Source organism: Vanellus vanellus (assembly GCF_965231255.1).
Source record: "Vanellus vanellus genome assembly, contig: HAP1_SCAFFOLD_1899, whole genome shotgun sequence".
NCBI lineage: Eukaryota > Metazoa > Chordata > Aves > Charadriiformes > Charadriidae > Vanellus > Vanellus vanellus.
Window position 1 is genome coordinate 5,001 of NW_028128651.1, and position 12,595 is coordinate 17,595.

The window sequence follows — 12,595 nt, forward strand, 5'->3', positions numbered from 1 at the left end:
CCCACTCTCACACGCACAAACACTCTAAAACACACCTCCCTCTATGAACGTTCAAAGTCCCATACACACAAGATCAACAGTGCACAGCCATGTTCCACCATGTGCACCTAAAGACCTACATATGCTCACACACAGTCTTCACAACTACAATGCAGTTGCCCCTGTACCCAGCAAAACAAACAGGAGTGGGATGAGACCAAAAAATACTTTATTATTCATACATGTTAACAAAATTGTTGTCTGCAACTGTTCAGCCAAAGTTGAGCAGTGGGAGTTACTTATTTCAATATTGACCTCCTCAACCTATGTCCCTCACACTCATCCTCAAACCTCACCTACTACTACTACTACATTACATAAACTGTCTGGCCATAGAAACCATCTCCAGACTTGTCATTACCTTTGATGTGGCTACTACTACTACAAAACCTGCCACATCTGCAATCATGTTTACTTACACCTCATCCTGATCACTACATCTACCTTCCTTTACCACTGATGCAATTTACTCCAACTAAGTATTCTGACCCCAATGCACAATGACAAACAATAACAACTTGCATCCCATAAGGGCTACTACTACATTTAGCCCCTGTGGACTTATGGTCTGTACAAATACAGCCAAAAAAAGTCAATTCCACGATAATCCTCAACACCATGGCTGCAGTCAAGTTCTTCCTGCTGTTGCGAGGATAGGGACGAATGCTACTACAGTTCCTGCTCCCATAAGAATACGCTCTCTTCCCACGTGGCTGTCAGGTTCCCTCTTCTGGGCAACACCATCTACAAAACTTCCTGCTCTGAGGAGGAAACAGGCGCCTGCTCCTTCTCGGTACACATCTGCTGACCTGTGGGGAAATAAAAAATTAAAAACACCAACAAATTGTAATTAAGGGTGATGATGTCATATTTCTCACAGGCCTAGCCAACTCTATACCTCAATCCCAAAATAATCAAAAATGCACCTGCTGCAATAGCCATTCCTGCTCCACACTGACCATCTCCCACCACACCCTGCATCATAGCTCCATGACCATTAACAGCTGCTGCACACAACTTCCACAAACGACAAACACTATTCACACCACAGGAGAATATACCCCAAAAACTGCAAATCCAGGAGCCTAACAAGTGACCCTGCCTGCAAAAACCCCGGCCCGTGCCCGACCTCCGCCCAAACTTTGGCGATGACCGTCGCCTCGCAGAGCGGCCGGGACCGGGGAAAAAAAAACCCAGCCGGGGGAAGAAAAAAAAAATCCCCCGGCTGGGGTTTTTTTATTCTAGTGCTTTGCCCTACGAGCCTGCAAAGGAAAACACACGCACCCCTCCGGTGCCAGCCTGCGGGTCTACACACCCGCCAAAATACACCCCGCTCCCTCCGCGACCACACCAGCCCAACCTCCCGCTCGGCTCCTGCCTTCTCCCACCTGCCGGCCAAAAGCAGCCATTGGCCCGCCTCTGCGGCGCTCCCCAAGAGCGCCACCCAGAGCGGCCTCGCAGGTGACCCTGCCTGCAAAAACCCCGGCCCGTGCCCGACCTCCGCCCAAACTTTGGCGATGACCGTCGCCTCGCAGAGCGGCCGGGACCGGGGAAAAAAAAACCCAGCCGGGGGAAGAAAAAAAAAATCCCCCGGCTGGGGTTTTTTTATTCTAGTGCTTTGCCCTACGAGCCTGCAAAGGAAAACACACGCACCCCTCCGGTGCCAGCCTGCGGGTCTACACACCCGCCAAACTACACCCCGCTCCCTCCGCGACCACACCAGCCCAACCTCCCGCTCGGCTCCTGCCTTCTCCCACCTGCCGGCCAAAAGCAGCCATTGGCCCGCCTCTGCGGCGCTCCCCAAGAGCGCCACCCAGAGCGGCCTCGCAGGTGACCCTGCCTGCAAAAACCCCGGCCCGTGCCCGACCTCCGCCCAAACTTTGGCGATGACCGTCGCCTCGCAGAGCGGCCGGGACCGGGGAAAAAAAAACCCAGCCGGGGGAAGAAAAAAAAAATCCCCCGGCTGGGGTTTTTTTATTCTAGTGCTTTGCCCTACGAGCCTGCAAAGGAAAACACACGCACCCCTCCGGTGCCAGCCTGCGGGTCTACACACCCGCCAAACTACACCCCGCTCCCTCCGCGACCACACCAGCCCAACCTCCCGCTCGGCTCCTGCCTTCTCCCACCTGCCGGCCAAAAGCAGCCATTGGCCCGCCTCTGCGGCGCTCCCCAAGAGCGCCACCCAGAGCGGCCTCGCAGGTGACCCTGCCTGCAAAAACCCCGGCCCGTGCCCGACCTCCGCCCAAACTTTGGCGATGACCGTCGCCTCGCAGAGCGGCCGGGACCGGGGAAAAAAAAACCCAGCCGGGGGAAGAAAAAAAAAATCCCCCGGCTGGGGTTTTTTTATTCTAGTGCTTTGCCCTACGAGCCTGCAAAGGAAAACACACGCACCCCTCCGGTGCCAGCCTGCGGGTCTACACACCCGCCAAAATACACCCCGCTCCCTCCGCGACCACACCAGCCCAACCTCCCGCTCGGCTCCTGCCTTCTCCCACCTGCCGGCCAAAAGCAGCCATTGGCCCGCCTCTGCGGCGCTCCCCAAGAGCGCCACCCAGAGCGGCCTCGCAGGTGACCCTGCCTGCAAAAACCCCGGCCCGTGCCCGACCTCCGCCCAAACTTTGGCGATGACCGTCGCCTCGCAGAGCGGCCGGGACCGGGGAAAAAAAAACCCAGCCGGGGGAAGAAAAAAAAAATCCCCCGGCTGGGGTTTTTTTATTCTAGTGCTTTGCCCTACGAGCCTGCAAAGGAAAACACACGCACCCCTCCGGTGCCAGCCTGCGGGTCTACACACCCGCCAAAATACACCCCGCTCCCTCCGCGACCACACCAGCCCAACCTCCCGCTCGGCTCCAGCCTTCTCCCACCTGCCGGCCAAAAGCAGCCATTGGCCCGCCTCTGCGGCGCTCCCCAAGAGCGCCACCCAGAGCGGCCTCGCAGGTGACCCTGCCTGCAAAAACCCCGGCCCGTGCCCGACCTCCGCCCAAACTTTGGCGATGACCGTCGCCTCGCAGAGCGGCCGGGACCGGGGAAAAAAAAACCCAGCCGAGGGAAGAAAAAAAAAATCCCCCGGCTGGGGTTTTTTTATTCTAGTGCTTTGCCCTACGAGCCTGCAAAGGAAAACACACGCACCCCTCCGGTGCCAGCCTGCGGGTCTACACACCCGCCAAAATACACCCCGCTCCCTCCGCGACCACACCAGCCCAACCTCCCGCTCGGCTCCAGCCTTCTCCCACCTGCCGGCCAAAAGCAGCCATTGGCCCGCCTCTGCGGCGCTCCCCAAGAGTGCCACCCAGAGCAGCCTCGCAGGTGACCCTGCCTGCAAAAACCCCGGCCCGTGCCCGACCTCCGCCCAAACTTTGGCGATGACCGTCGCCTCGCAGAGCGGCCGGGACCGGGGAAAAAAAAACCCAGCCGGGGGAAGAAAAAAAAAATCCCCCGGCTGGGGTTTTTTTATTCTAGTGCTTTGCCCTACGAGCCTGCAAAGGAAAACACACGCACCCCTCCGGTGCCAGCCTGCGGGTCTACACACCCGCCAAAATACACCCCGCTCCCTCCGCGACCACACCAGCCCAACCTCCCGCTCGGCTCCTGCCTTCTCCCACCTGCCGGCCAAAAGCAGCCATTGGCCCGCCTCTGCGGCGCTCCCCAAGAGCGCCACCCAGAGCGGCCTCGCAGGTGACCCTGCCTGCAAAAACCCCGGCCCGTGCCCGACCTCCGCCCAAACTTTGGCGATGACCGTCGCCTCGCAGAGCGGCCGGGACCGGGGAAAAAAAAACCCAGCCGGGGGAAGAAAAAAAAAAATCCCCCGGCTGGGGTTTTTTTATTCTAGTGCTTTGCCCTACGAGCCTGCAAAGGAAAACATGCACACCTCCGCGGCCAGCCTGCGGGTCTACACACCCGCCAAAATACACCCCGCTCCCTCCGCGACCACACCAGCACAGCCTCCCGCTCGGCTCCTGCCTTCTCCCACCTGCCGGCCAAAAGCAGCCATTGGCCCGCCTCTGCGGCGCTCCCCAAGAGCGCCACCCAGAGCGGCCTCGCAGGTGACCCTGCCTGCAAAAACCCCGGCCCGTGCCCGACCTCCGCCCAAACTATGGCGATGACCGTCGCCTCGCAGAGCGGCCGGGACCGGGGAAAAAAAACCCAGCCGGGGGAAGAAAAAAAAAATCCCCCGGCTGGGGTTTTTTTATTCTAGTGCTTTGCCCTACGAGCCTGCAAAGGAAAACACACACACCTCCGGTGCCAGCCTGTGGGTCTACACACCCACCAAACCAGACAGACACACAAACACACACAGCCTCCAGTCACCCCGCTCCCTCTACTACCGCTAGGCTAACCCAACCTCACGGATCCAGTGCTCCACCACCTGCCGGCCAAAAGCAGTCATTGGCACGTCCCTGCAGGGCTCCTCAAAAGGGCCACCCATAGCGGCCTTGCAGGTGACCGTACCTGCAACAGCCCTGGCCCATGCCTGACATCTACCAAAACTTTGGCAATAAACATCACCTCGCAGAGCAGCCAAGACTGGGGGAAAAAAAACCCAGCCAGGGGAAAGAAATACATCCCCCGGTTGGTTGGGTTTTTTTTTGTTGTTTTTTTTTGGCTTTTTGTTTTTTTTTTTTTTTTTAAATTCCAGTTATTTGCCCTACAAGCCTACAAATCACTGACTGCTCAGACCCCCATCTGCTCTTTCTACACACTTCCCGCAAGTCACCTACAACAACTACATTAAAACCACAAATGCATTACTACCTTACCTTATCTTACCTCACATTGTGGTAGTCATTCACTCCGTTCCCGGCAACGTGCAGAGAGACAGAGAACCTTTAACCATCTATGCTGCCTACACAATATCATATGATACATACAAAGATATATCCATGTCATGTACACACCAGTCAAACAACTTGACGTGCCCTTAGACCACCATTGAGACAACATACAATACAGGGTGATAGAATGCAGGTCCATCTCAGAAAGCAGTTGAGACGCTTACAGGGTGGTACGACGTGACATCGTCTCCAGCGTGGGTCCAGATGACTACAGAGGGGTGCCGACAAAAGGCTAACAACTATATGAGGCGATATGACGCTCTTAGATGTCGGTAGACACCGATGCAGACCCAGACGAGGCACATCCGATACGGAGCTGCACAAGGCACTAGGCAGTCAAATACGCAACGCTCCAATAACAAAACCGCAATAGGGGGTGGTACAATGCAATACCGCCTGAGATGGGGGTCGAGACAGTTTCAGGGCAGTATAATGCAAAACCGATACTCAGAAGAACAATACAATACACATTCAAACACACAGTGATCTAATAACAACACACAAATACAGGGTGACACAAAGCCAGATCGTCTCTGCTGGCGGGCGATATGGTTACGGAGCGTCAAGATGCGATACAAAGTAGACCTGCACAATATGAGATTGTCGCCAATGACAGTCAAGACTATTATAGAGAAATACAATGCACAACCACTACAGAGAGGGACAGTGCAATAGGCATTCAAATAGACAATGATGCAATTATAAAAAAAAAAAAAAAAACAAATACAGGGTTGTACAATGCAAAACCATCTCCAATGTCAGTCAGGATCATTACAGAGCTATACTATGTGAGACACAATGCGATACGGGATGATACAATACAAGACGGTCTCAAATGGCAGACGAGACTGTTACATAGCTGTACAATGCAAAGCCAATACAACGCCAAACAACGCAACGTGCACTCCGGTACAGAATGATCTGATACAAAAAAAGCATTATGGGGTGGTATGAAGCGAGACGGTCTCACGTGGCGGTCGAGATAGTTACGGAGTGGCACGATGTGACACAAAACGCAATACGGACCGTTACAGTGTGAAACGGTCTCAGATGAAGGCAGAGACAATTACCGGGCGGTACAATGCAAAACCGATAGAGCCAAACAATGCCATACCCATTCAAATACAGAACGGTCTGACACAAAGCACACAACGGGGAGTTACGCTGCAAAATGGTCTCTGATAGCGGCTTAAACAATTACAGGGCAGTACGATGCGACGCATACCCAAATACAGAGCTTTACAAAGCAAAAGAAAAACTAAGCGCTGCCTGGCTAGGCGGTCTCAGATGGGAGTCCAAAATAGAGCGCCGCGATACAACACGTCTCTAGAACGACACGTGCCTGAGAAGCTTGGCTTTAGGACCCTACCTCAGAAAGGCAGGCGGATGAGATGCCGTAGCACATCTCTGTGGAACCGGGAAGTACCAGAGCAGAGCGGTCCTTCCGGGCCACATCACCTCCCTGAAGGTGACCCTCCAGATACATCCGTGACGCTAGGTGTGCTTGAAGCTCCGATCGCAGGTGGCAGACACGGACCCGTGGCGCGTGCAGAGGCTGCGAGAGCGACCGTGAGGCGCTATAAGACTGCGGGTTAGAACGACTCCCGTAAGGTTGATGATGCCGGCGCAGAAGACCTACGGCGCCATGATGACGTTAATGCCTTATACAGGCCCTGCAAGAGAAGCGACGGCTGCAGCCTGTGACAGAAAGCGACCGCCAAAATCATCACGGTGTATGCATGAGAAGGCAGGCTTTAAGACCTGAACCTCTTAAGGACATGGGAACGTAACCCCAGAAGACTACTCTGTGGAAACGGGAATCTCAATAACGGAGCCGCACGTGCCGCCTGGCTTGCCGCCGCAAGTGGAGACCGATCGGAAAGATCCGAAACATAATACACTCTGGAAGGAAGGACGCTTTAAAGTAGACTATCGAGATGAGAACTGCTCAACACGCACTACGCTGATGAGGTGATACTCTCTAGACACTCTGTAGGGCTAGCGAGGTGCCTCCTGATCAAAAAAGGAGCAATGGAGAATTTGAGACCAGAAGAAGGTATTATGCAAGACACAGAAGACAGGCCGTGCAAACTACATGATGACAAACAGGAGCCAGAACCGCCTTGACCGGTGCAGGTTACCCTCACACTGAAGAGTAACCCCCTCTCTTTACCTGCCCAAAGGGGACCGGTCGGGGACAGCCCTCTGCCCTACGCTAACTTTAAAACCCATCTCTCCGGTTGCTGACCCTGTCCCCTCCCTCCCCAAACAATCTTGATCACAAGTCCATCTGCTGAGCTTTCCGAGAGCCTGGGCTCCAAAGCCTTCCTTGATGAAAAAAAAACCGATTGGCAAACAGCATTAATCCTGCAGGCAATGGATTCTTCAATGCCTGCAAAAACAAACAAAAAAATGCACAGACAATACTGCCGTTGGGAAACATCGCGTCGGTCAACATAGACTTGTCCTGTGACAGCCGCTGCCTCGGACACGCCGTGGTGTTCTGCTCACCCACTCTGCGCGGATTCCAGAGTTGGATGCTGTGACCGTCATTGTTTCTGGCACCTGACAGATTCAGGAATTCAAACTGGGGAAAAACAACAACAAAACAACCAAATGTAACTGCTCTCGTAGAGGGAGCGGTCACATCTTCCCTCAAATACCGGAAATGACGACCCACCTTCTCACGGTACTCCGCTCAGCTCTGCTGCGTCACCCTGCACAGCTGCTCCCGCCATGTCTGAAAAAACAACATCAACGATCAGCTGGACGCAGAGAGATAGCTTCGTAATGCTTAAGTCTGGTTGCTATTTAGAAATGTCATCTGGCAGCTCGCCAGAAAAAACACCCACAAACTTCAAGCCCCACGCATAGCAGCCTTTGCGTCTTTGAGATGCGGTCTCTGGCGCTTCCGCTGAACGGCCCCTCCTGCAGAGCTATACCCTTCCCCATAAAACATTAACGAAAAACCTGTTCGCAAAACACGCTGACAGCCGCTCGGCCCGAAATAACCTTACCACCTTTGCCTCAACACACCAACATATTAACTGTAGAATCTTACGGCTATCCCACCTACCCCTGACTCTACACCCCTGGGCAGGGCGACTCCGAGGCACAGAGACATGCACAGATACTACACAGAACACAACAAACAATGTGCCTCAAAGATGAGAGAAAACTCTCAGTGAGAAGAACGACACTGGGACGGAAGTCACTGTCGGGCAAGAAGACCGGTAAGACCGCAACGGTGATGAGAGGAGGCTCTGGGAAACATCCCCAAAAACAAACAAACAAACAAAAAAGAGTAGGACGTCAGGGCCCGTGACAAGAACCGACTCTCAAAACCGAGATGATGTATATGCACGAAGCCCGGCTTCAAGACCTACAAACATAAGGATGAAGGGAACGACACCGGGTCCGTGAAAATGGATGGGTATAGAGCAAAGCTGCTCGTGCAGCTGGGAATGATGCTGCAAAAGCAGAGCGACCGAAAAGTCTTCCGATCAAGACCGATCCACGCTTTAAGCTCATAAGGCAAGAAAAGCAGCGCCCGACTGGCTCTATGCCGAAGAGTACAGGCGTTCGAGACTCCAGGGGTGCCGCCTGAGACACTGTGCCTTACTCCTGGAGCATAAACCCGAAATCAAGATCCGACAAAGGTCTAATACACGAAAGACAGACCACACCGATGACACCACAGACACAGGCTGGAACCGCCCTGCCCAGCACACGCTACCGTCAGGCAGAAGAGTAACCTGCTCCCCCTTTACCTGCCCAAAGGGAACCGCTCCTGGACAGCCCTGTGCCCTACGCTACCTTTAAAACCCGTCCCTGCAATTGCCGACCTCGTCCCCTCCTTCCCCCGACCCCACTGCGGTGCCGCTCCCTCGACTTATCTTTCAGAGGACCGGGAGGCTTAATCCATTCGCAACAAGGAAAACCGCAATCCGCCGACAGGATTCATCCGGCTGTCACCAGGCTCCTCTTTGTCACCTTTAAAGAAACACCCAAACCGCACACAACGGTGCCATCAGTCGGCATCGCATCAGTCAACACGGACCTTTACCGCAACACGCCCCTCCTCAGAAGTGCCGCTGCATTTCTGATTGTAGTCAACACGGAGCAGGTAAACTCGAATGCTACGGCTGCGTGTGAGCCGACACAGGGGGGGGCACAGGAAGAGGCACAAAACCACAGGTGAAGTGCGACAAGTAAGATTTTGTCATTACATCGCCAGCCGGGGAATTTCCAAAGGGGGGCCCGGGCAGAGGCACACGAGCGCAGATCCAGGCACCGATCTGTCTGTGCTCGAGGATCGCCAGATGTGCTCCTTGCACCTGTATATTGGGGATTGTGTGGCCAAAGTTCACTGCCGCGCTTTGCCCTTTCCCACGGGGGGGGGGCAGGAATCTCAAGCTTATCCAACATGGTGCTTCCAAGTCTCTCGCAGGCCTGTGTTATCAAAACGCAGATGGTCTGCCTGTCAAGCACACGAGACTAAACAATGATTAGTATGGTATACCTGTTCTTCCACACCCGAGCTCCGAGTCACTTAAGCAGGTTTAGAATCCTCCTTGACATCCTTCTGTTTCTTCTCCCGTGCAGACGGTCATCATTTTTGGCACCTAGAAGACTGAGAGACTCAAAATTACCATTGCGCTCGCAAGAAGTCACCGACCCTGTGCACCTCCTCTCGACTTCCTGGCTCGCCTCAAACCCTCATCCGCTCCCAAAGGCGGCCCGCACAGTGCCTGCAAAGTAAGAGGGAGAAAAGCTTCACTGAGCTGACACGTGATACTTTGCTATTAGACGCTAAAGGGGCCTGCGACGGCCTCGCCGGCTCAAACAGTTCATCGGCTTGCGGCATTTTTCATCTGAGCCTGTGTGCGGCACCTGCAAAAACACAAGCAGAGCAGCACGTGCTGAGATACAGTCTGAAACTTTAGGCTGTGGATAACAACTCCCATCTCCCGCTGCTTTACCTTGACAGCTTTCCGGCCCAGCCTCCATCAGTTTGGGTTGCCGCCCTGGGTCTTGCGCCCCACCTGTAAAACGCAAGCGGCACAGGTTCCTTACAACTTGACCGGCCTGAAAAAGGACTGATACTTCAGCCCACGAATTGCCGGTCACCTGGACAGAATTGGCCACTGAGTCAGCTCGTCGCTTCAAGGATTGAAATTGAAAAAAAAAAAAATGATACCATAAATGCTGTCATAGAGCCACCGGTCACATCTTCCCTCTAATGCCGCACATGGCGAACCGCCTTCTTATAGTGCTCCACTCGGCTCTGCTACGTCGTCCTGCACAGCTTGTCCCTCTGCATCTGAAAAACAACATCAAACGAGTCACCTAGATGGGAAGCGATGGCTTCCTCATGCCGATGGTCACATTTCGAATTACAAATACTATCTAGACTCCAACTACAGCCTGCCATAACAAAAAAAAATACCAAACTCAAAGGGCCATACGAAGCAGCCTTTTTTGTCTTTGAGGTGCAGACTGCTGTACTACTGCTGACCATCATTTCCAACGTGGCGCTGCTCATCTCAAAAACCACTACTGGAAGCACTGTCCATACAGCCTCCTGATGGCTACGCGATCCCAGATGACCGTACCTCCTTGGGCCCAACAGCCTGGACACAGCAACATGTTAACCATAGACTCTTACACCTATCCCACCTACCCCTGACTCGACACCCCCGGGCAGGGCGGCTCTCAGCCTCACAAACACACAGATAGACAGACTGACGCTACACAAAATCCTACAATGTACCTCACAGATGAGAAAAAACTCTCAGCGAGAATGACGACACCTCGACCAAAGACATCATGGAGCAAAATGATGAGCGAGACCATAATGGTGAAGAGAGGGGCCTCGACGGAAACCCCAGAGAACAGGCAGAACGTCACGACCCGTGACAAGAACTGACTCGCCAAACTGCGAAGATGAAGCCTGGTATTCTGCATGTACAAGACCTAAGAGCGTAACGATGCGGGTCAGAAGGCCCGCGCCCTGAAAACAAATGGCCAGAGAACAGAGCTGCTCACGCAGCTGGGAACCGCGCCGCAAATGAGGACCGTCCAGACACTTCCGTGACACCGCACCTATCCACACTTTAAGCTTTTAAGGCAAGAAAAGCGGCACCCACCTGGCGCTATGACAATGAGTACAGGCGTTCGAGACTCCAGGGGTGCTGCCTGAGGCACTGTGCCTTGCTCCTAGAGCATAAACCCGAAAGCAAGATCCGACGAAGGTCTAATACACGAAAGACAGACCACACCGATGACACCACAGACACAGGCTGGAACCGCCCTGCCCGGCACACGCTACCGTCGGGCTGACAAGTAACCCGCTCCCTTTACCTGCCTAAAGGGGATTGCTCCGCGACAGCCCTCTGCCCTACGCTAACTTTAAAAGCCATCCCTGCAACTCCCAAACTTGTCCCATCCCTGCCCTGAACAGTTTCCACCGACATTTCCTCAGCTTATCTTTCAAAGAGCGATGGGTCCAAAGCCATCCTCAACAAGAAAAACACCACAGGCAGCCAAGTGGATTGATCCTGCATTCACCCCGTTTCTCTTCATCATCTGAAAAAAAAAAAAAAAAAAAAAGTTAGTCACACAACAAAACCACACGTGAATCTGTAGATTCGTATGACAACAGCATCATCCATTAACATCGCATCGGTCAACACGCAGTTTTCCTGTGCCATCCCCAGCCCAGATGCACCATGGCATTCTGCTCACCCGCTCTCCACTGATGCCACAGTCACATGCTGTGACGCTCATTGTTTGGAGCGCTTAAGAGTTACAAAATTACAATTGCATTTAAATACCTTACCAGCCACAGGCGCCTCCTCTCTACAACACAGCTCGCCTAACATTCTCCTCCCATTCCAAATGCAGCCTGCACAGTACCTGCAAATCCAAAGGGAAATGCTTCACTGAGCTACCACAGAATACTTTGCTACGAGACGCCTACCCTGCCCACAACCCCCTCACCTGCTCGACAGCACGCGGCAGCACCCCACCGAGCCTGCGTGTGGCACCTGCAAAAATCCAAGAGATACAGCAAGTGCTGAGACGCTGCCCACAACCGTAGCCCCGGGCCACCGATTCTCATCTCCCGCCCCTTCCACGTGACAACTCGCCGGCCCATCCGCTACCGCTTTGCATCACCGCCTTCACCCTTGCGTGCCACCTGTAAAACCCAAACACCACCAGTCGCTTATCACTTCACTGGCCATACAACACCCAGACAACTAACCGGTACCCAGTCACTCATCTTACCTGCACTGAATCAGCCCTGGTGCCTGTATCCCACAGTGCTCCTTGCTTCAAGCTTCCAACTGAAACAGAAAAATACCCTGATGTAGTCATCACAGAGCCACCGCTCACAGCTTCCCTCTAAGAGGCCACACACCTACCCACCTTCTGACAGAGCTCCGCTCGGCTCTCCTACATCGCCCCGCACAGCGCGTCCCCCTGCGCCTGAAAAAACAATATCAAAGAAGTCACCTGGAGACGGAGAGATAGCTTCATAATGACAAGTGTTCCCATTGACGAGTGTCATCTACAGCCCAACTACAGCCTGCCAGAAACAAAGCCCACTAATCTTAAACTCCACACAAAGCAGCCTCAATACCTTGGAGAGGCAATCTCCGTCGATACTGCTGAACAGACTCTCCCTCATAGCTCTGCTGCGCCCCTAAGAACATTACCAA

General features: G+C 53.7%; 1 long non-coding RNA gene across 1 annotated transcript; it reads right to left on the reverse strand.

Annotated features, from left to right (window-relative positions):
* Window positions 1-11,764: 11,764 nt before the first annotated feature.
* Window positions 11,765-12,330, reverse strand: LOC309684119. The gene is made up of 4 exons (XR_014270267.1): window positions 12,303-12,330; window positions 12,162-12,220; window positions 11,874-11,920; window positions 11,765-11,789 (listed from the first exon to the last, which is right to left on the reverse strand). It is a non-coding gene; the product is annotated as an uncharacterized lncRNA (long non-coding RNA).
* Between the last annotated feature and the right edge of the window lie 265 nt (window positions 12,331-12,595).